We start from the raw sequence: 22204 nt of genomic DNA, 5'->3' as shown, positions 1-22204 counted from the left end.
ACTGATTTTCAATAGTCAATTAAAAGTAAAATATCTTCTAATAATGGCATTTATCAGTATTTTGTGTCTAATTCAAAGAAAAAATCGAACATTAAGTAATAACATGAAATAGAGATATGTATGTAATTTCAAATATTTTAGCTAATAATACTAATTTTACAGGTATTTGCTTTTTAGTTGTTTTTGAAGAAGGAAAAGAATAGCTTCTATACATATTCAACTAATAGAAATCATACCAAAACAAAAAATACTTGAAATTTTGGAACCAGTTGAGAAACTAAAGTTTTCAAAAACAGGAAATCAGGATTATATAACATTTTAATGTGATCTACTCTTGGAAAACATAGTTAAACCAAACGTATATCTGTACAGGAAATACTCCAGCATAAAGTTGTAATACACTGTGGTGAAGGCTTACATCTGCAGATTATTCTCCTGCAATGCCCCACTTTTATTGGGGCTTACTGCATTGCATCAAGACTGCCTTTCTGTTTGGAAGACCCTCTCAGTACAAACAAGACTCTAAGTTCAGATTTTAGTTTCCCTTGGTATTAGAATATTGGAATTTAAGAGTCCTGGGAAATACTGTTTTAGCCTTTAAAAGTAAATGTATCACATTCTTTAATTAGGATCTATGTTTGAGTATGTTTTTCAAAATCTTAACATATGACCCAGTTATCTTACAAATTTCTCGAGCTACAAATTTTCAGGAAAATTCAGGTGTGTAATATGAAGTCTTCAAGATACTATTTCACAAAAAGACAAATAATATATCAATATTAAGAACTTCTTAGTCAAAAAACACTAACAGCAGGGGCAAATGGTCTAATTTATGGTTTCGTTTAAAGAGAATACAAACTCGAATTCAAAAGTGTGCTCTACTCTCAGCCCTTCCTAGTAATTATTATACTCATCTGTATGGAATAGTCTGATGTAGACTCTACACTGTAAAGAATGCTAACTACGAATCAGGGAAGCTTAAATCTAATGTCAAATTAGTTGCACACTAACTTTTAACTTGAGTGGATTCAAAGACTCAATGTGTGCCTCACACTTCTTACCAAAAAAACAAATCAGATGATGGAATAAGAAAACTCAAGCTCTTGATAACTTTAAAGTGATAAAGATAGATATATATATATATATTATACATATAATATATACACACTCATAAACACATATATATATATTATACACACACACACACACACACACACACAAACACACACACACACACACACACAGATATATTATCTATGGAAAACACAGATCGACTCTCTCTACAAAGAAAGCGGCAGGCATGTTTACCTCCTTTTCCAAAGATTCAGGTTCCCCAAATTTGGGGTTCTTTTCTTAGAGTGTATCTCACTGTGTGTTTAAGTGTCACCTGGCTCTGTTCCTGTTACTCGAAGGGAACTGAGGCTTGGGGAAATGGCACATGTGCAGACACTCTGTTTTCGGTAATACTCTGTCTTTCTTCTCTGATCCAGCATTCCCCTATTTTCTACCAGTGTCCATGACACTGTAGCAGGCTAATCTGTACACTTGCAAATTGGGTAAACACTTCACAATTTTTGACACCTACACTTTATTTAGCATATATGTTACTATATATCACATCTATACAACACATACATCAGTGTATATGTAAAAGTGAGATTAATTAGCCCAGCAACTATACTTTATTTGTTCACCAAATATTTATTGTTTCTAGGGTAAGGGCAAGGTCAGGATACAGCAGTCAACAAGGGAGAAACACGTGGTTCGTGACTTAATGGAACTGACAAATAACGAACACAGAGTTAAGTACCTGACGTTGCCAGACACGACTTAAATTGTGTTAAAACAATTGTTTAACACAACTATTCCGCATATTTCTAGTAAATTTGAATCCATCTTTAGAGTCCAAATTAATGTGGTTTAACTACTTACAAGTGGGAGGATTTATTTTCTCAATGTCTAGTAAATATAAATAAGAGGTGAAAAATCTCTCCTTGGAAAACGGTAAGTAACTGATTAAAGAAACTGAAGATGATGGAAACAGATGAAGAGATATACCATATTCATGGACTGTAAGAATTAATATTTTTAAATGAACATCATATGCAAGAATACTTACAGGTTTAGTGTAATATCTATCAAATTACCAAGAGCAATATTCAGAACAAATAATTCTAAAATTTATATGGAAACAAAAGACCCTCAATAGCCAAAACAGTCTTGAGAAAGAAGAAAAAATATGACGGTATCATGCACTCTGATTTCAAACTAAATCACAAAGCTATAGTTAACAAAACAGTATGGCACTGGCACAAACACCAATGCAGAGATCAATAGAACTGTACCCAAAGCCCAGAAATAGGTACAGACTTTCGTGGGCAATAAATCTACAACAAAGTAGGCAAGAATATACAATGAGGAAAGAATAGCCTTTTCAATCAGTGTTGCTGGTAACTTTGAGAAAACTGGACAGCTACATGCAAAAGAACCAAATTGGATTTTCTCACTCCGTTAAGAAAAATAAATTAAAAATGGATCAAAAACTGAAATGTAAGACCTGAAACCATACAACTTCTAGAAGTAAACATAGGCGGTGAGCTCTTTTAGTTTGTTCTTAGTAATATTTTTGAGATATGTTTACTTAGGCAAGGGAAACAAATTAAAAATTAAAAAATGGGACTGCATCAATGTTTCTGCACTGCAAAGGAAATTATCAGCCAAAAATTCCAGTTTCAGTTTCTTTAAAGTGGATTCTTAGAAAGAACTCTGAATGCAGACAGTATTTTGATTCTTACCATTTACCAAGTTACATAATTTGGCAAATTACTTCTCGTTGGCAGGCCATTCCTTTCAGTACTTTAAATATGTTATCTCTCTGCCTTGGGTCTCCACCACTGCTTATGAGAAACCACCTGTTCATCTTATTGAGCATCCCTTATGTATGATGAGTCGCTACTCTCTAGTTTCAGTCAAGACTGTTTCTTGACTATTTCATGCAGAATTTTGAGTTTTGCATATGTGGAGTTCACTGAACTTCTTGGATGTGTAGACTAATACTTTTTAGTGAATTTGAGAATTTTTCAACCATTAGTTTTTCAAATTATTCTCCTTTCTTTAAAGGCCTGGTATCATTAAGCACCCACAGTTTGCAGAGGTGCTCTATGTGGCCGTTGAGGCATACCCTCATCTCTGCCTTAGCCTTCCTCTCCTACCTGTGCAGAGTCTTAAGGTCAACCAGTGGTGAGAGCATAAGCCCTTCTTACATTATTCTAATCACACGCAGATCCTGGGGAGAATGCTCAGTCCTAAGAATTTGAGTATCCCACAAGCTCCCCAGGAAGCTGCTGGAGCTTTTCACACTGTCTGTGGATACCTCATTACCCTGCTTTTCCTTCGAAGCTTCTTGTTTTGCTTAAAAGTTTATTTGTTATCCAATGCTTCAGGCACCATTTTAAGAAAACAATTTCTGACATACACCAGTGGATAGGTAAAGGGATTTTTACACTTGAATATTCCTAGTTGATAACTTTTGAAAGAGTAACTGTTATGAAACCTTCATTTTGTTAAAAGAAATTTATTTTACCTCGTTTACCAAGTAAAAATGTGTACAACATTTATCACAATATCAAGGTGATGATAAGATCAATTATATTCCACCTTGGGGAATATTATGGAAAAGCAAGTTATAGGTAAAAAGTTTTTAATTGATGACTGGAAGAGAGTAGGTATGCGGATACTTAGAACATAGAATGTGAGGATTGAGCATAAAATAGTGGATTGATACATGACAAAAATGTGCAGTGTATGTATACAATATATCATTATAAATTTAGGATAATTTATTACATATTATTATTGAAATTTGGATAAATGTGTATCTGTATATTAATATACAAATTAAGATAAAATTACAGCAATGTAAACATTAAAAATGTACATTCAAAAACACCAGCTTTGCCTTAAGAAATAAAGAATGCTGTATTCCACTTATGATTGTGACTGCACTTAACTGTCCTTTTAAGCATGAAGAAAATTTATTACAATCAGTTATTTATCATTATAACAGGAAAAAACAAATTCTTTATACAGAACATACAGAACAACTGATTTTCAATAGTCAATTAAAAGTAAAATATCTTCTAATAATGGCATTTATCAGTATTTTGTGTCTAATTCAAAGAAAAAATCGAACATTAAGTAATAACGTGAATTAAAGATATGTATGTAATTTCAAATATTTTAGCTAATAATACTAATTTTACAGGTATTTGCTTTTTAGTTGTTTTTGAAGAAGGAAAAGAATAGCTTCTACACATATTCAAACAATAGAAATCATACCAAAACAAAAAATACTTAAAATTTTGGAACCAGTTGAGAAACTACAAGTTTTCAAAAACAGGAAATCAGGATTATATAACATTTTAATGTGATCTATTCTTGGAAAACATAGTAAAACAAACCGTATATCTGTACAGGAAATACTCCAGCATAAATTTGTAATACATTGTGGTGTAGGCTTACATCTGCAGATTTTTCTCCTGCAATGCCCCACTTTTACTGGGGCTTACTGCATTGCATCAAGACTGCCTTTCTGTTTGAAAGACACTCTCAGTACAAACAAGACCCTAAGTTCAGATTTCAGTTTCCCTTGGTATTATAATATGGGAATTTAAGAGTCCTGGGAAATACTGTTTTAGCCTTTAAAAGTAAATGTATCACATTCTTTAATTAGGATCTATGTTTGAGTATGTTTCTCAAAATCTTATCATATGACCCAGTTATCTTACAAATTTCTCGAGCTACAAATTTTCAAGAAAATCCAGGTGTGTAATATGATGTCTTTCAAGATACTATTTCACAAAAAGACAAATAATATATCAATATTAAGAACTTCTTAGTCAAAAAACACTTACAGCAGGGGCAAATGGTCTAATTTATGGTTTCGTTTAAAGAGAATACAAACTCGAATTCAAAAATTTGCTCTACTCTCAGGCCTTCCTAGTCAGTATTTTACTCATCTGTATGGAATAGTCAGATGTAGACTATACACTGTAAAGAACGCTAACTAGGAATCAGGGAAGGTTAAATCTAATGTCAAATTAGTTGCACACTAACTTTTAACTTGATTGGATTCAAAGGCTCAATGTGTGCCTCATTCTTCTTACCAAAAAAACAAATCAGATGACGGAATGAGAAAACTCAAGCTCTTTATAACTTTAAAGTGATAAAGATAGATAGATAGATAGATATTATACATATAATATATACACACTCACAAACACATATATATATATATTATACACACACACACACACACACACACACGCACACACACACAGATATATTAGCTATGGAAACACAGATCGACTCTCTCTACAAACAAAGTGGCAGGCATGTTTACCTCCTTTTCAAAAGATTCAGGTTCCCCAAATTTGGGGTTCTTTTCTTAGAGTGTATCTCACTGTGTGTTTAAGTGTCACCTGGCTCTGTTCCTGTTACTCGAAGGGAACCGAGGCTTGGGGAAATGGCACATGTGCAGACTCTCTGTTGTCGGTAATACTCTGTCTTTCTTCTCTGATCCAGCATTCCCCTATTTTCTACCAGTGTCCATGACACTGTAGCAGGCTAATCTGTTCACTTGCAAATTGGGTAAACACTTCACAATTTTTGACACCTGCACTTTATTTAGCATATATGTTACTATATATCACATCTATACAACACATACATCAGTGTATATGTAAAAGTGAGATTAATTAGCCCAGCAACTATACTTTATTTGTTCACCAAATATTTATTGTTTCTAGGGTAAGGGCAAGGTCAGGATACAGCAGTCAACAAGGGAGAAACACGTGGTTCGTGACTTAATGGAACTGACAAATAACGAACACAGAGTTAAGTACCTGACGTTGCCAGACACGACTTAAATTGTGTTAAAACAATTGTTTAACACAACTATTCCGCATATTTCTAGTAAATTTGAATCCATCTTTAGAGTCCAAATAAATGTGGTTTAACTACTTACAAGTGGGAGGATTCATTTTCTCAATGTCTAGTAAATATAAATAAGAGGTGAAAAATCTCTCCTTGGAAAACGGTAAGTAACTGATTAAAGAAACTGAAGATGATGGAAACAGATGAAGAGATATACCATATTCATGGACTGTAAGAATTAATATTTTTAAATGACCATCATATGCAAGAATACCTACAGATTTAGTGTAATATCTATCAATTTACCAAGAGCAATATTCAGAACAAATAATTCTAAAATTTATATGGAAACAAAAGACCCTCAATAGCCAAAACTGTCTTGAGAAAGAAGAAAAAATATGACGGTATCATGCACTCTGATTTCAAACTAAATCACAAAGCTATAGTTAACAAAACACTATGGCACTGGCACAAACACCAATGCAGAGATCAATAGATCAGTACCCAAAGCCCAGAAATAGGTACAGACTTTCGTGGGCAATAAATCTACAACAAAGTAGGCAAGAATATACAATGAGGAAAGAATAGCCTCTTCAATCAATGGTGCTGGGAACTTTGAGAAAACTGGACAGCTTCATGCAAAAGAACCAAATTGGATTTTCTCACTCCGTTAAGAAAAATAAATTAAAACTGGATCAATAACTGAAATGTAAGACCTGAAACCATACAATTTCTAGAAGTAAACATAGGCGGTGAGCTCTTTTAGTTTGTTCTTAGTAATATTTTTGAGATATGTTTACTTAGGCAAGGGAAACAAATTAAAAAATAAAAATGGGACTGCATCAATGTTTCTGCACTGCAAAGGAAATTATCAGCCAAAAATTCCAGTTTCAGTTTCTTTAAAGTGGATTCTTAGAAAGAACTCTGAATGCAGACAGTATTTTGATTCTTACCATTTACCAAGTTACATAATTTGGCAAATTACTTCTCGTTGGCAGGCCATTCCTTTCAGCACTTTGAATATGTTATCTCTCTGCTTGGGTCTCCACCACTGCTGATGAGAAACCACCTGTTCATCTTATTGAGCATCCCTTTTGTATGATGAGTCGCTACTCTCTAGTTTCAGTCAAGACTGTTTCTTGACTATTTCATGCAGAAATTTGAGTTTGGCATATGTGGAGTTCACTGAACTTCTTGGATGTGTAGACTAATACTTTTTAGTAAATTTGAGAATTGTTCAGCCATTTGTTTTTCAAATTATTCTCCTTTCTTGAAAGGCTTGGAATCAGTAAGCACCCACAGTGTTGCAGAGGCGTTCTATGTGGCCGTGCAGGCATACCCTCATCTCTGCCTTAGCCTTCCTCTCCTACCTGTGCAGAGTCTTAAGCTCAACCAGTGGTGAGAGCATAAGCCCTTCTTAAATCATTCTAAGCAAACGCAGATCCTGGGGAGAATGCTCAGTCCTAAGAATTTGAGTATCCCACAAGCTCCCCAGGAAGCTGCTGGAGCTTTTCACACTGTCTGTGGATACCTCATTACCCTGCTTTTCCTTCGAAGCTTCTTGTTTTGCTTAAAAGTTTATTTGTTATCCAATGCTTCAGGCACCATTTTAAGAAAACAATTTCTGACATAAACCAGTGGATAGGTAAAGGGATTTTTACACTTGAATATTCCTAGTTGATAACTTTTGAAAGAGTAACTGTTATGAAACCTTCATTTTGTTAAAAGAAATTTATTTTACCTCGTTTACCAAGTAAAAATGTGTACAACATTTATCACAATATCAAGGTGATGATAAGATCAATTATATTCCACCTTGGGGAATATTATGGAAAAGCAAGTTATAGGAAAAAAGTTTTTAATTGATGACTGGAAGAGAGTAGGTATGCGGATACTTAGAACATAGAATGTGAGGATTGAGCATAAAATAGTGGATTGATACATGACAAAAATGTGCAGTGTATGTATACAATATATCATAATAAATTTAGGATAATTTATTACATATTATTATTGAAATTTGGATAAATGTGTATCTGTATATTAATATACAAATTAAGATAAAATTACAGCAATGTAAACATTAAAAATGTACATTCAAAAACACCAGCTTTGCCTTAAGAAATAAAGAATGCTGTATTCCACTTATGATTGTGACTGCACTTAACTGTCCTTTTAAGCATGAAGAAAATTTATTACAATCAGTTATTTATCATTATAACAGGAAAAAACAAATTCTTTATACAGAACATACAGAACAACTGATTTTCAATAGTCAATTAAAAGTAAAATATCTTCTAATAATGGCATTTATCAGTATTTTGTGTCTAATTCAAAGAAAAAATCGAACATTAAGTAATAACGTGAATTAAAGATATGTATGTAATTTCAAATATTTTAGCTAATAATACTAATTTTACAGGTATTTGCTTTTTAGTTGTTTTTGAAGAAGGAAAAGAATAGCTTCTACACATATTCAAACAATAGAAATCATACCAAAACAAAAAATACTTAAAATTTTGGAACCAGTTGAGAAACTACAAGTTTTCAAAAACAGGAAATCAGGATTATATAACATTTTAATGTGATCTATTCTTGGAAAACATAGTAAAACAAACCGTATATCTGTACAGGAAATACTCCAGCATAAATTTGTAATACATTGTGGTGTAGGCTTACATCTGCAGATTTTTCTCCTGCAATGCCCCACTTTTACTGGGGCTTACTGCATTGCATCAAGACTGCCTTTCTGTTTGAAAGACACTCTCAGTACAAACAAGACCCTAAGTTCAGATTTCAGTTTCCCTTGGTATTATAATATGGGAATTTAAGAGTCCTGGGAAATACTGTTTTAGCCTTTAAAAGTAAATGTATCACATTCTTTAATTAGGATCTATGTTTGAGTATGTTTCTCAAAATCTTATCATATGACCCAGTTATCTTACAAATTTCTCGAGCTACAAATTTTCAAGAAAATCCAGGTGTGTAATATGATGTCTTTCAAGATACTATTTCACAAAAAGACAAATAATATATCAATATTAAGAACTTCTTAGTCAAAAAACACTTACAGCAGGGGCAAATGGTCTAATTTATGGTTTCGTTTAAAGAGAATACAAACTCGAATTCAAAAGTTTGCTCTACTCTCAGGCCTTCCTAGTCAGTATTTTACTCATCTGTATGGAATAGTCAGATGTAGACTATACACTGTAAAGAACGCTAACTAGGAATCAGGGAAGGTTAAATCTAATGTCAAATTAGTTGCACACTAACTTTTAACTTGATTGGATTCAAAGGCTCAATGTGTGCCTCATTCTTCTTACCAAAAAAACAAATCAGATGACGGAATGAGAAAACTCAAGCTCTTTATAACTTTAAAGTGATAAAGATAGATAGATAGATAGATATTATACATATAATATATACACACTCACAAACACATATATATATATTATACACACACACACACACACACACACACGCACACACACACAGATATATTAGCTATGGAAACACAGATCGACTCTCTCTACAAACAAAGTGGCAGGCATGTTTACCTCCTTTTCAAAAGATTCAGGTTCCCCAAATTTGGGGTTCTTTTCTTAGAGTGTATCTCACTGTGTGTTTAAGTGTCACCTGGCTCTGTTCCTGTTACTCGAAGGGAACCGAGGCTTGGGGAAATGGCACATGTGCAGACTCTCTGTTGTCGGTAATACTCTGTCTTTCTTCTCTGATCCAGCATTCCCCTATTTTCTACCAGTGTCCATGACACTGTAGCAGGCTAATCTGTTCACTTGCAAATTGGGTAAACACTTCACAATTTTTGACACCTGCACTTTATTTAGCATATATGTTACTATATATCACATCTATACAACACATACATCAGTGTATATGTAAAAGTGAGATTAATTAGCCCAGCAACTATACTTTATTTGTTCACCAAATATTTATTGTTTCTAGGGTAAGGGCAAGGTCAGGATACAGCAGTCAACAAGGGAGAAACACGTGGTTCGTGACTTAATGGAACTGACAAATAACGAACACAGAGTTAAGTACCTGACGTTGCCAGACACGACTTAAATTGTGTTAAAACAATTGTTTAACACAACTATTCCGCATATTTCTAGTAAATTTGAATCCATCTTTAGAGTCCAAATAAATGTGGTTTAACTACTTACAAGTGGGAGGATTCATTTTCTCAATGTCTAGTAAATATAAATAAGAGGTGAAAAATCTCTCCTTGGAAAACGGTAAGTAACTGATTAAAGAAACTGAAGATGATGGAAACAGATGAAGAGATATACCATATTCATGGACTGTAAGAATTAATATTTTTAAATGACCATCATATGCAAGAATACCTACAGATTTAGTGTAATATCTATCAATTTACCAAGAGCAATATTCAGAACAAATAATTCTAAAATTTATATGGAAACAAAAGACCCTCAATAGCCAAAAGTGTCTTGAGAAAGAAGAAAAAATATGACGGTATCATGCACTCTGATTTCAAACTAAATCACAAAGCTATAGTTAACAAAACACTATGGCACTGGCACAAACACCAATGCAGAGATCAATAGATCAGTACCCAAAGCCCAGAAATAGGTACAGACTTTCGTGGGCAATAAATCTACAACAAAGTAGGCAAGAATATACAATGAGGAAAGAATAGCCTCTTCAATCAATGGTGCTGGGAACTTTGAGAAAACTGAACAGCTTCATGCAAAAGAACCAAATTGGATTTTCTCACTCCGTTAAGAAAAATAAATTAAAACTGGATCAATAACTGAAATGTAAGACCTGAAACCATACAACTTCTAGAAGTAAACATAGGCGGTGAGCTCTTTTAGTTTGTTCTTAGTAATATTTTTGAGATATGTTTACTTAGGCAAGGGAAACAAATTAAAAAATAAAAATGGGACTGCATCAATGTTTCTGCACTGCAAAGGAAATTATCAGCCAAAAATTCCAGTTTCAGTTTCTTTAAAGTGGATTCTTAGAAAGAACTCTGAATGCAGACAGTATTTTGATTCTTACCATTTACCAAGTTACATAATTTGGCAAATTACTTCTCGTTGGCAGGCCATTCCTTTCAGCACTTTGAATATGTTATCTCTCTGCTTGGGTCTCCACCACTGCTGATGAGAAACCACCTGTTCATCTTATTGAGCATCCCTTTTGTATGATGAGTCGCTACTCTCTAGTTTCAGTCAAGACTGTTTCTTGACTATTTCATGCAGAAATTTGAGTTTGGCATATGTGGAGTTCACTGAACTTCTTGGATGTGTAGACTAATACTTTTTAGTAAATTTGAGAATTGTTCAGCCATTTGTTTTTCAAATTATTCTCCTTTCTTGAAAGGCTTGGAATCAGTAAGCACCCACAGTGTTGCAGAGGCGTTCTATGTGGCCGTGCAGGCATACCCTCATCTCTGCCTTAGCCTTCCTCTCCTACCTGTGCAGAGTCTTAAGCTCAACCAGTGGTGAGAGCATAAGCCCTTCTTAAATCATTCTAAGCAAACGCAGATCCTGGGGAGAATGCTCAGTCCTAAGAATTTGAGTATCCCACAAGCTCCCCAGGAAGCTGCTGGAGCTTTTCACACTGTCTGTGGATACCTCATTACCCTGCTTTTCCTTCGAAGCTTCTTGTTTTGCTTAAAAGTTTATTTGTTATCCAATGCTTCAGGCACCATTTTAAGAAAACAATTTCTGACATAAACCAGTGGATAGGTAAAGGGATTTTTACACTTGAATATTCCTAGTTGATAACTTTTGAAAGAGTAACTGTTATGAAACCTTCATTTTGTTAAAAGAAATTTATTTTACCTCGTTTACCAAGTAAAAATGTGTACAACATTTATCACAATATCAAGGTGATGATAAGATCAATTATATTCCACCTTGGGGAATATTATGGAAAAGCAAGTTATAGGAAAAAAGTTTTTAATTGATGACTGGAAGAGAGTAGGTATGCGGATACTTAGAACATAGAATGTGAGGATTGAGCATAAAATAGTGGATTGATACATGACAAAAATGTGCAGTGTATGTATACAATATATCATTATAAATTTAGGATAATTTATTACATATTATTATTGAAATTTGGATAAATGTGTATCTGTATATTAATATACAAATTAAGATAAAATTACAGCAATGTAAACATTAAAAATGTACATTCAAAAACACCAGCTTTGCCTTAAGAAATAAAGAATGCTGTATTCCACTTATGATTGTGACTGCACTTAACTGTCCTTTTAAGCATGAAGAAAATTTATTACAATCAGTTATTTATCATTATAACAGGAAAAAACAAATTCTTTATACAGAACATACAGAACAACTGATTTTCAATAGTCAATTAAAAGTAAAATATCTTCTAATAATGGCATTTATCAGTATTTTGTGTCTAATTCAAAGAAAAAATCGAACATTAAGTAATAACGTGAATTAAAGATATGTATGTAATTTCAAATATTTTAGCTAATAATACTAATTTTACAGGTATTTGCTTTTTAGTTGTTTTTGAAGAAGGAAAAGAATAGCTTCTACACATATTCAAACAATAGAAATCATACCAAAACAAAAAATACTTAAAATTTTGGAACCAGTTGAGAAACTACAAGTTTTCAAAAACAGGAAATCAGGATTATATAACATTTTAATGTGATCTATTCTTGGAAAACATAGTAAAACAAACCGTATATCTGTACAGGAAATACTCCAGCATAAATTTGTAATACATTGTGGTGTAGGCTTACATCTGCAGATTTTTCTCCTGCAATGCCCCACTTTTACTGGGGCTTACTGCATTGCATCAAGACTGCCTTTCTGTTTGAAAGACACTCTCAGTACAAACAAGACCCTAAGTTCAGATTTCAGTTTCCCTTGGTATTATAATATGGGAATTTAAGAGTCCTGGGAAATACTGTTTTAGCCTTTAAAAGTAAATGTATCACATTCTTTAATTAGGATCTATGTTTGAGTATGTTTCTCAAAATCTTATCATATGACCCAGTTATCTTACAAATTTCTCGAGCTACAAATTTTCAAGAAAATCCAGGTGTGTAATATGATGTCTTTCAAGATACTATTTCACAAAAAGACAAATAATATATCAATATTAAGAACTTCTTAGTCAAAAAACACTTACAGCAGGGGCAAATGGTCTAATTTATGGTTTCGTTTAAAGAGAATACAAACTCGAATTCAAAAGTTTGCTCTACTCTCAGGCCTTCCTAGTCAGTATTTTACTCATCTGTATGGAATAGTCAGATGTAGACTATACACTGTAAAGAACGCTAACTAGGAATCAGGGAAGGTTAAATCTAATGTCAAATTAGTTGCACACTAACTTTTAACTTGATTGGATTCAAAGGCTCAATGTGTGCCTCATTCTTCTTACCAAAAAAACAAATCAGATGACGGAATGAGAAAACTCAAGCTCTTTATAACTTTAAAGTGATAAAGATAGATAGATAGATAGATATTATACATATAATATATACACACTCACAAACACATATATATATATTATACACACACACACACACACACACACACACGCACACACACACAGATATATTAGCTATGGAAACACAGATCGACTCTCTCTACAAACAAAGTGGCAGGCATGTTTACCTCCTTTTCAAAAGATTCAGGTTCCCCAAATTTGGGGTTCTTTTCTTAGAGTGTATCTCACTGTGTGTTTAAGTGTCACCTGGCTCTGTTCCTGTTACTCGAAGGGAACCGAGGCTTGGGGAAATGGCACATGTGCAGACACTCTGTTGTCGGTAATACTCTGTCTTTCTTCTCTGATCCAGCATTCCCCTATTTTCTACCAGTGTCCATGACACTGTAGCAGGCTAATCTGTTCACTTGCAAATTGGGTAAACACTTCACAATTTTTGACACCTGCACTTTATTTAGCATATATGTTACTATATATCACATCTATACAACACATACATCAGTGTATATGTAAAAGTGAGATTAATTAGCCCAGCAACTATACTTTATTTGTTCACCAAATATTTATTGTTTCTAGGGTAAGGGCAAGGTCAGGATACAGCAGTCAACAAGGGAGAAACACGTGGTTCGTGACTTAATGGAACTGACAAATAACGAACACAGAGTTAAGTACCTGACGTTGCCAGACACGACTTAAATTGTGTTAAAACAATTGTTTAACACAACTATTCCGCATATTTCTAGTAAATTTGAATCCATCTTTAGAGTCCAAATAAATGTGGTTTAACTACTTACAAGTGGGAGGATTCATTTTCTCAATGTCTAGTAAATATAAATAAGAGGTGAAAAATCTCTCCTTGGAAAACGGTAAGTAACTGATTAAAGAAACTGAAGATGATGGAAACAGATGAAGAGATATACCATATTCATGGACTGTAAGAATTAATATTTTTAAATGACCATCATATGCAAGAATACCTACAGATTTAGTGTAATATCTATCAATTTACCAAGAGCAATATTCAGAACAAATAATTCTAAAATTTATATGGAAACAAAAGACCCTCAATAGCCAAAACTGTCTTGAGAAAGAAGAAAAAATATGACGGTATCATGCACTCTGATTTCAAACTAAATCACAAAGCTATAGTTAACAAAACACTATGGCACTTGCACAAACACCAATGCAGAGATCAATAGATCAGTACCCAAAGCCCAGAAATAGGTACAGACTTTCGTGGGCAATAAATCTACAACAAAGTAGGCAAGAATATACAATGAGGAAAGAATAGCCTCTTCAATCAATGGTGCTGGGAACTTTGAGAAAACTGGACAGCTTCATGCAAAAGAACCAAATTGGATTTTCTCACTCCGTTAAGAAAAATAAATTAAAACTGGATCAATAACTGAAATGTAAGACCTGAAACCATACAACTTCTAGAAGTAAACATAGGCGGTGAGCTCTTTTAGTTTGTTCTTAGTAATATTTTTGAGATATGTTTACTTAGGCAAGGGAAACAAATTAAAAAATAAAAATGGGACTGCATCAATGTTTCTGCACTGCAAAGGAAATTATCAGCCAAAAATTCCAGTTTCAGTTTCTTTAAAGTGGATTCTTAGAAAGAACTCTGAATGCAGACAGTATTTTGATTCTTACCATTTACCAAGTTACATAATTTGGCAAATTACTTCTCGTTGGCAGGCCATTCCTTTCAGCACTTTGAATATGTTATCTCTCTGCTTGGGTCTCCACCACTGCTGATGAGAAACCACCTGTTCATCTTATTGAGCATCCCTTTTGTATGATGAGTCGCTACTCTCTAGTTTCAGTCAAGACTGTTTCTTGACTATTTCATGCAGAAATTTGAGTTTGGCATATGTGGAGTTCACTGAACTTCTTGGATGTGTAGACTAATACTTTTTAGTAAATTTGAGAATTGTTCAGCCATTTGTTTTTCAAATTATTCTCCTTTCTTGAAAGGCTTGGAATCAGTAAGCACCCACAGTGTTGCAGAGGCGTTCTATGTGGCCGTGCAGGCATACCCTCATCTCTGCCTTAGCCTTCCTCTCCTACCTGTGCAGAGTCTTAAGCTCAACCAGTGGTGAGAGCATAAGCCCTTCTTAAATCATTCTAAGCAAACGCAGATCCTGGGGAGAATGCTCAGTCCTAAGAATTTGAGTATCCCACAAGCTCCCCAGGAAGCTGCTGGAGCTTTTCACACTGTCTGTGGATACCTCATTACCCTGCTTTTCCTTCGAAGCTTCTTGTTTTGCTTAAAAGTTTATTTGTTATCCAATGCTTCAGGCACCATTTTAAGAAAACAATTTCTGACATAAACCAGTGGATAGGTAAAGGGATTTTTACACTTGAATATTCCTAGTTGATAACTTTTGAAAGAGTAACTGTTATGAAACCTTCATTTTGTTAAAAGAAATTTATTTTACCTCGTTTACCAAGTAAAAATGTGTACAACATTTATCACAATATCAAGGTGATGATAAGATCAATTATATTCCACCTTGGGGAATATTATGGAAAAGCAAGTTATAGGAAAAAAGTTTTTAATTGATGACTGGAAGAGAGTAGGTATGCGGATACTTAGAACATAGAATGTGAGGATTGAGCATAAAATAGTGGATTGATACATGACAAAAATGTGCAGTGTATGTATACAATATATCATTATAAATTTAGGATAATTTATTACATATTATTATTGAAATTTGGATAAATGTGTATCTGTATATTAATATACAAATTAAGATAAAATTACAGCAATGTAAACATTAAAAATGTACATTCAAAAACACCAGCTTTGCCTTAAGAAATAAAGAATGCTGTATTCCACTTATGATTGTGACTGCACTTAACTGTCCTTTTAAGCATGAAGAAAATTTATTACAATCAGTTATTTATCATTATAACAGGAAAAAACAAATTCTTTATACAGAACATACAGAACAACTGATTTTCAATAGTCAATTAAAAGTAAAATATCTTCTAATAATGGCATTTATCAGTATTTTGTGTCTAATTCAAAGAAAAAATCGAACATTAAGTAATAACGTGAATTAAAGATATGTATGTAATTTCAAATATTTTAGCTAATAATACTAATTTTACAGGTATTTGCTTTTTAGTTGTTTTTGAAGAAGGAAAAGAATAGCTTCTACACATATTCAAACAATAGAAATCATACCAAAACAAAAAATACTTAAAATTTTGGAACCAGTTGAGAAACTACAAGTTTTCAAAAACAGGAAATCAGGATTATATAACATTTTAATGTGATCTATTCTTGGAAAACATAGTAAAACAAACCGTATATCTGTACAGGAAATACTCCAGCATAAAGTTGTAATACATTGTGGTGAAGGCTTACATCTGCAGATTTTTCTCCTGCAATGCCCCACTTTTACTGGGGCTTACTGCATTGCATCAAGACTGCCTTTCTGTTTGAAAGACACTCTCAGTACAAACAAGACCCTAAGTTCAGATTTCAGTTTCCCTTGGTATTATAATATGGGAATTTAAGAGTCCTGGGAAATACTGTTTTAGCCTTTAAAAGTAAATGTATCACATTCTTTAATTAGGATCTATGTTTGAGTATGTTTCTCAAAATCTTATCATATGACCCAGTTATCTTACAAATTTCTCGAGCTACAAATTTTCAAGAAAATCCAGGTGTGTAATATGATGTCTTTCAAGATACTATTTCACAAAAAGACAAATAATATATCAATATTAAGAACTTCTTAGTCAAAAAACACTTACAGCAGGGGCAAATGGTCTAATTTATGGTTTCGTTTAAAGAGAATACAAACTCGAATTCAAAAGTTTGCTCTACTCTCAGGCCTTCCTAGTCAGTATTTTACTCATCTGTATGGAATAGTCAGATGTAGACTATACACTGTAAAGAACGCTAACTAGGAATCAGGGAAGGTTAAATCTAATGTCAAATTAGTTGCACACTAACTTTTAACTTGATTGGATTCAAAGGCTCAATGTGTGCCTCATTCTTCTTACCAAAAAAACAAATCAGATGACGGAATGAGAAAACTCAAGCTCTTTATAACTTTAAAGTGATAAAGATAGATAGATAGATAGATATTATACATATAATATATACACACTCACAAACACATATATATATATTATACACACACACACACACACACACACACACACGCACACACACACAGATATATTAGCTATGGAAAACACAGATCGACTCTCTCTACAAACAAAGTGGCAGGCATGTTTACCTCCTTTTCAAAAGATTCAGGTTCCCCAAATTTGGGGTTCTTTTCTTAGAGTGTATCTCACTGTGTGTTTAAGTGTCACCTGGCTCTGTTCCTGTTACTCGAAGGGAACCGAGGCTTGGGGAAATGGCACATGTGCAGACACTCTGTTGTCGGTAATACTCTGTCTTTCTTCTCTGATCCAGCATTCCCCTATTTTCTACCAGTGTCCATGACACTGTAGCAGGCTAATCTGTTCACTTGCAAATTGGGTAAACACTTCACAATTTTTGACACCTGCACTTTATTTAGCATATATGTTACTATATATCACATCTATACAACACATACATCAGTGTATATGTAAAAGTGAGAATAATTAGCCCAGCAACTATACTTTATTTGTTCACCAAATATTTATTGTTTCTAGGGTAAGGGCAAGGTCAGGATACAGCAGTCAACAAGGGAGAAACACGTGGTTCGTGACTTAATGGAACTGACAAATAACGAACACAGAGTTAAGTACCTGACGTTGCCAGACACGACTTAAATTGTGTTAAAACAATTGTTTAACACAACTATTCCGCATATTTCTAGTAAATTTGAATCCATCTTTAGAGTCCAAATAAATGTGGTTTAACTACTTACAAGTGGGAGGATTCATTTTCTCAATGTCTAGTAAATATAAATAAGAGGTGAAAAATCTCTCCTTGGAAAACGGTAAGTAACTGATTAAAGAAACTGAAGATGATGGAAACAGATGAAGAGATATACCATATTCATGGACTGTAAGAATTAATATTTTTAAATGACCATCATATGCAAGAATACCTACAGATTTAGTGTAATATCTATCAATTTACCAAGAGCAATATTCAGAACAAATAATTCTAAAATTTATATGGAAACAAAAGACCCTCAATAGCCAAAACTGTCTTGAGAAAGAAGAAAAAATATGACGGTATCATGCACTCTGATTTCAAACTAAATCACAAAGCTATAGTTAACAAAACACTATGGCACTGGCACAAACACCAATGCAGAGATCAATAGATCAGTACCCAAAGCCCAGAAATAGGTACAGACTTTCGTGGGCAATAAATCTACAACAAAGTAGGCAAGAATATACAATGAGGAAAGAATAGCCTTTTCAATCAATGGTGCTGGGAACTTTGAGAAAAATGGACATCTACATGCAAAAGAACCAAATTGGATTTTCTCACTCCGTTAAGAAAAATAAATTAAAAATGGATCAAAAACTGAAATGTAAGACCTGAAACCATACAACTTCTAGAAGTAAACATAGGCGGTGAGCTCTTTAAGTTTGTTCTTAGTAATATTTTTGAGATATGTATACTTAGGCAAGGGAAACAAATTAAAAATTAAAAAATGGGACTGCATCAATGTTTCTGCACTGCAAAGGAAATGATCAGCCAAAAATTCCAGTTTCAGTTTCTTTAAAGTGGATTCTTAGAAAGAACTCTGAATGCAGACAGTATTTTGATTCTTACCATTTAGCAAGATACATAATTTGGCAAATTACTTCCCGTTGGCAGGCCATTACTTTCAGCACTTTGAATATGTTATCTCTCTGCCTTGGGACTCCACCACTGCTTATGAGAAACCACCTGTTCATCTTATTGAGCATCCCTTATGTATGATGAGTCGCTACCCTCTAGTTTCAGTCGAGACTTTTTCTTGAATATTTCATGCAGAAATTTGAGTTTGGCATATGTGGACTTCACTTAACTTCTTGGACGTGTAGATTAATACTTTTTAGTAAATTTGAGAATTGTTCAGCCATTAGTTTTTCAAATTATTCTCCTTTCTTTAAAGGCCTGGAATCAGTAAGCACCCACAGTCTTGCAGAGGTGCTCTATGTGGCCGTTGAGGCATACCCTCATCTCTGCCTTAGCCTTCCTATCCTACCTGTGAAGAGCCTTAAGGTCAACCAGTTGTGAGAGCATAAGCCCTTCTTACATCATTCTAAGCACATGCAGATCCTGGGGAGAATGCTCAGACCTAAGAATTTGCGTATCCCACAAGCTCCCCAGGAAGCTGCTGGAGCTTTTCACACTGACTGTGTATAACTCATTACCCTGTTTTCCTTCGAAGCTCCTTGTTTTGCTTAAAAGCTTATTTGTTATCCAATGCTTCAGGCATCATTTAAAGAAAACAATTTCTGACATACACCAGTAGATAGGTAAAGGGATTTTTACACTTGAATATTCCTAGTTGATAACTTTTGAAAGAGTAACTGTTATGAAACCTTCATTTTGTTAAAAGAAATTTATTTTACCTCGTTTACCATGTAAAAATATGCACAACATTTATCAAAATGTCAAGGTGATGATTAGATCAAATATATTCCACCTTGGGGAATCCAATGGAAAAGCAAGATATAGGTAAAAAGTTTTTAATTGATGACTGGAAGAGAGTAGGTATGCGGATACTTAGAACATAGAATGTGAGGATTGAGCATAAAATAGTGGATTGATACATGAAAAAAATTTGCAGTGTATTTATATAATATATCATTATATAGTTAGGATAATTTATTGCATATTATTATTGAAATTTGTATAAATGTGTATCTGTATATTAATATACAAATTAAGATAAAATTACAGCAATGTAAACATTAAAAATGTACATTCAAAAACACCAGCTTTGCCTTAAGAAATAAAGAATGCTGTATTCCACTTATGATTGTGACTGCACTTAACTGTACCTTTAAGCAGGAAGAAAATTTATTACAATCAGTTATTTATCATTATAACAGGAAAAAACAAATTCTTTATACAGAACATAAAGAACAACTGATTTTCAATAGTCACTTAAAAGTAAAATATCTTCTAATAATGGCATTTATCAGTATTTTGTGTCTAATTCAAAGAAAAAATCGAACATTAAGTAATAACATGAAATAGACATACGTATGTAATTTCAAATATTTTAGCTAATAATACTAATTTTACAGGTATTTGCTTTCTAGTTGTTTTTGAAGAAGGAAAAAATAGCTTCTATACATATTCAACTAATAGAAATCATACCAAAACAAAAAATACTTAAAATTTTGGAACCAGTTGAGAAACTACAAGTTTTTAAAAACAGGAAATCAGGATTATATAACATTTTAATGTGATCTACTCTTGGAAAACATAGTTAAACAAACCGTATATCTGTACAGGAAATACTCCAGCATAAAGCTCTAACACATTTTGCTGAAGGCTTACATCTGAAGACTTTTCTCCTGCAATGCCCCACTGTTACTGGGGTTTACTGCATTGCATAAAGACTGTCTTTCTGTTTGGAAGACCCTCTCATTACAAACAAGACTCTAAGTTCAGATTTTATTTTCCCTTCGTATTAGAATATGGGAATTTAAGTGTCCTGTGAAATACTGTTTTAGCCTTTAAAAGTAAATGTATCACATTCTTTAATTAGGATCTATGTTTGAGTATGTTTTTCAAAATCTTAACATATGACCCAGTTATCTTACAAATTTCTCGAGCTACAAATTTTCAGGAAAATCCAGGTGTGTAATATGATGTCTTTCAAGATACTATTTCACAAAAAGACAAATAATATATCAATATTAAGAACTTCTTAGTCAAAAAACACTTACAGCAGGGGCAAATGTTCTAATTTATGGTTTCTTTTAAAGAGAATACAAACTCGAATTCAAAAGTGTGCTCTAGTCTCAGGCCTTCCTAATCAGTATTTTACTCATCTGTATGGAATAGTCAGATGTAGACTGTACACTGTAAAGTACGCTAACTAGGAATCAGGGAAGCTTAAATCTAATGTCAAATTAGTTGCACACTAATTTTTTACTTGAGTGGATTCAAAGAGTCAATGTGTGCCTCACTCTTCTTACCAAAAAAACAAATCAGATGATGGAATAAGAAAACTCAAGCTCTTTAAAACTTTAAAGTGATAAAGATAGTTAGATATATATATATTATACATATAATACATATACACTCACATACACATATATATATATTATACACACACACACACACACACACACACACACACAGATATATTAGCTATGGAAAACACAGATCGACTCTCTCTACAAACAAAGTGGCAGGCATGTTTACCTCCTTTTCCAAAGATTCAGGTTCCCCAAATTTGGGGTTCTTTTCTTAGAGTGTATCTCACTGTGTGTTCCTGTTACTCGAAGGGAACCGAGGCTTGGGAAATGGCACATGTGCAGACACTCTGTTTTCGGTAATACTCTGTCTTTCTTCTCTGATCCAGCATTCCCCTATTTCTACCAGTGTCCATGACACTGTAGCAGGTTAAGCTGTTCACTTGCAAATTGGGTAAACACTTCACAATTTTTGACACCTATACTTTATTTAGCATATATTTTCCTATGTATCATATATATACAACACATACATCACTTTATATGTAAAAGTGAGATTAATTAGCCCAGCAACTATACTTTATTTGTTCACCAAATATTTATTGTTTCTAGGGTAAGGGCAAGGTCAGGATACAGCAGTCAACAAGGGAGAAACACGTGGTTCGTGACT

Source organism: Camelus bactrianus, unplaced genomic scaffold (genome assembly GCF_048773025.1).
Source record: "Camelus bactrianus isolate YW-2024 breed Bactrian camel unplaced genomic scaffold, ASM4877302v1 HiC_scaffold_30, whole genome shotgun sequence".
NCBI classification, from domain to species: Eukaryota; Metazoa; Chordata; class Mammalia; order Artiodactyla; family Camelidae; genus Camelus; species Camelus bactrianus.
This window is presented reverse-complemented; position numbering follows the sequence as displayed.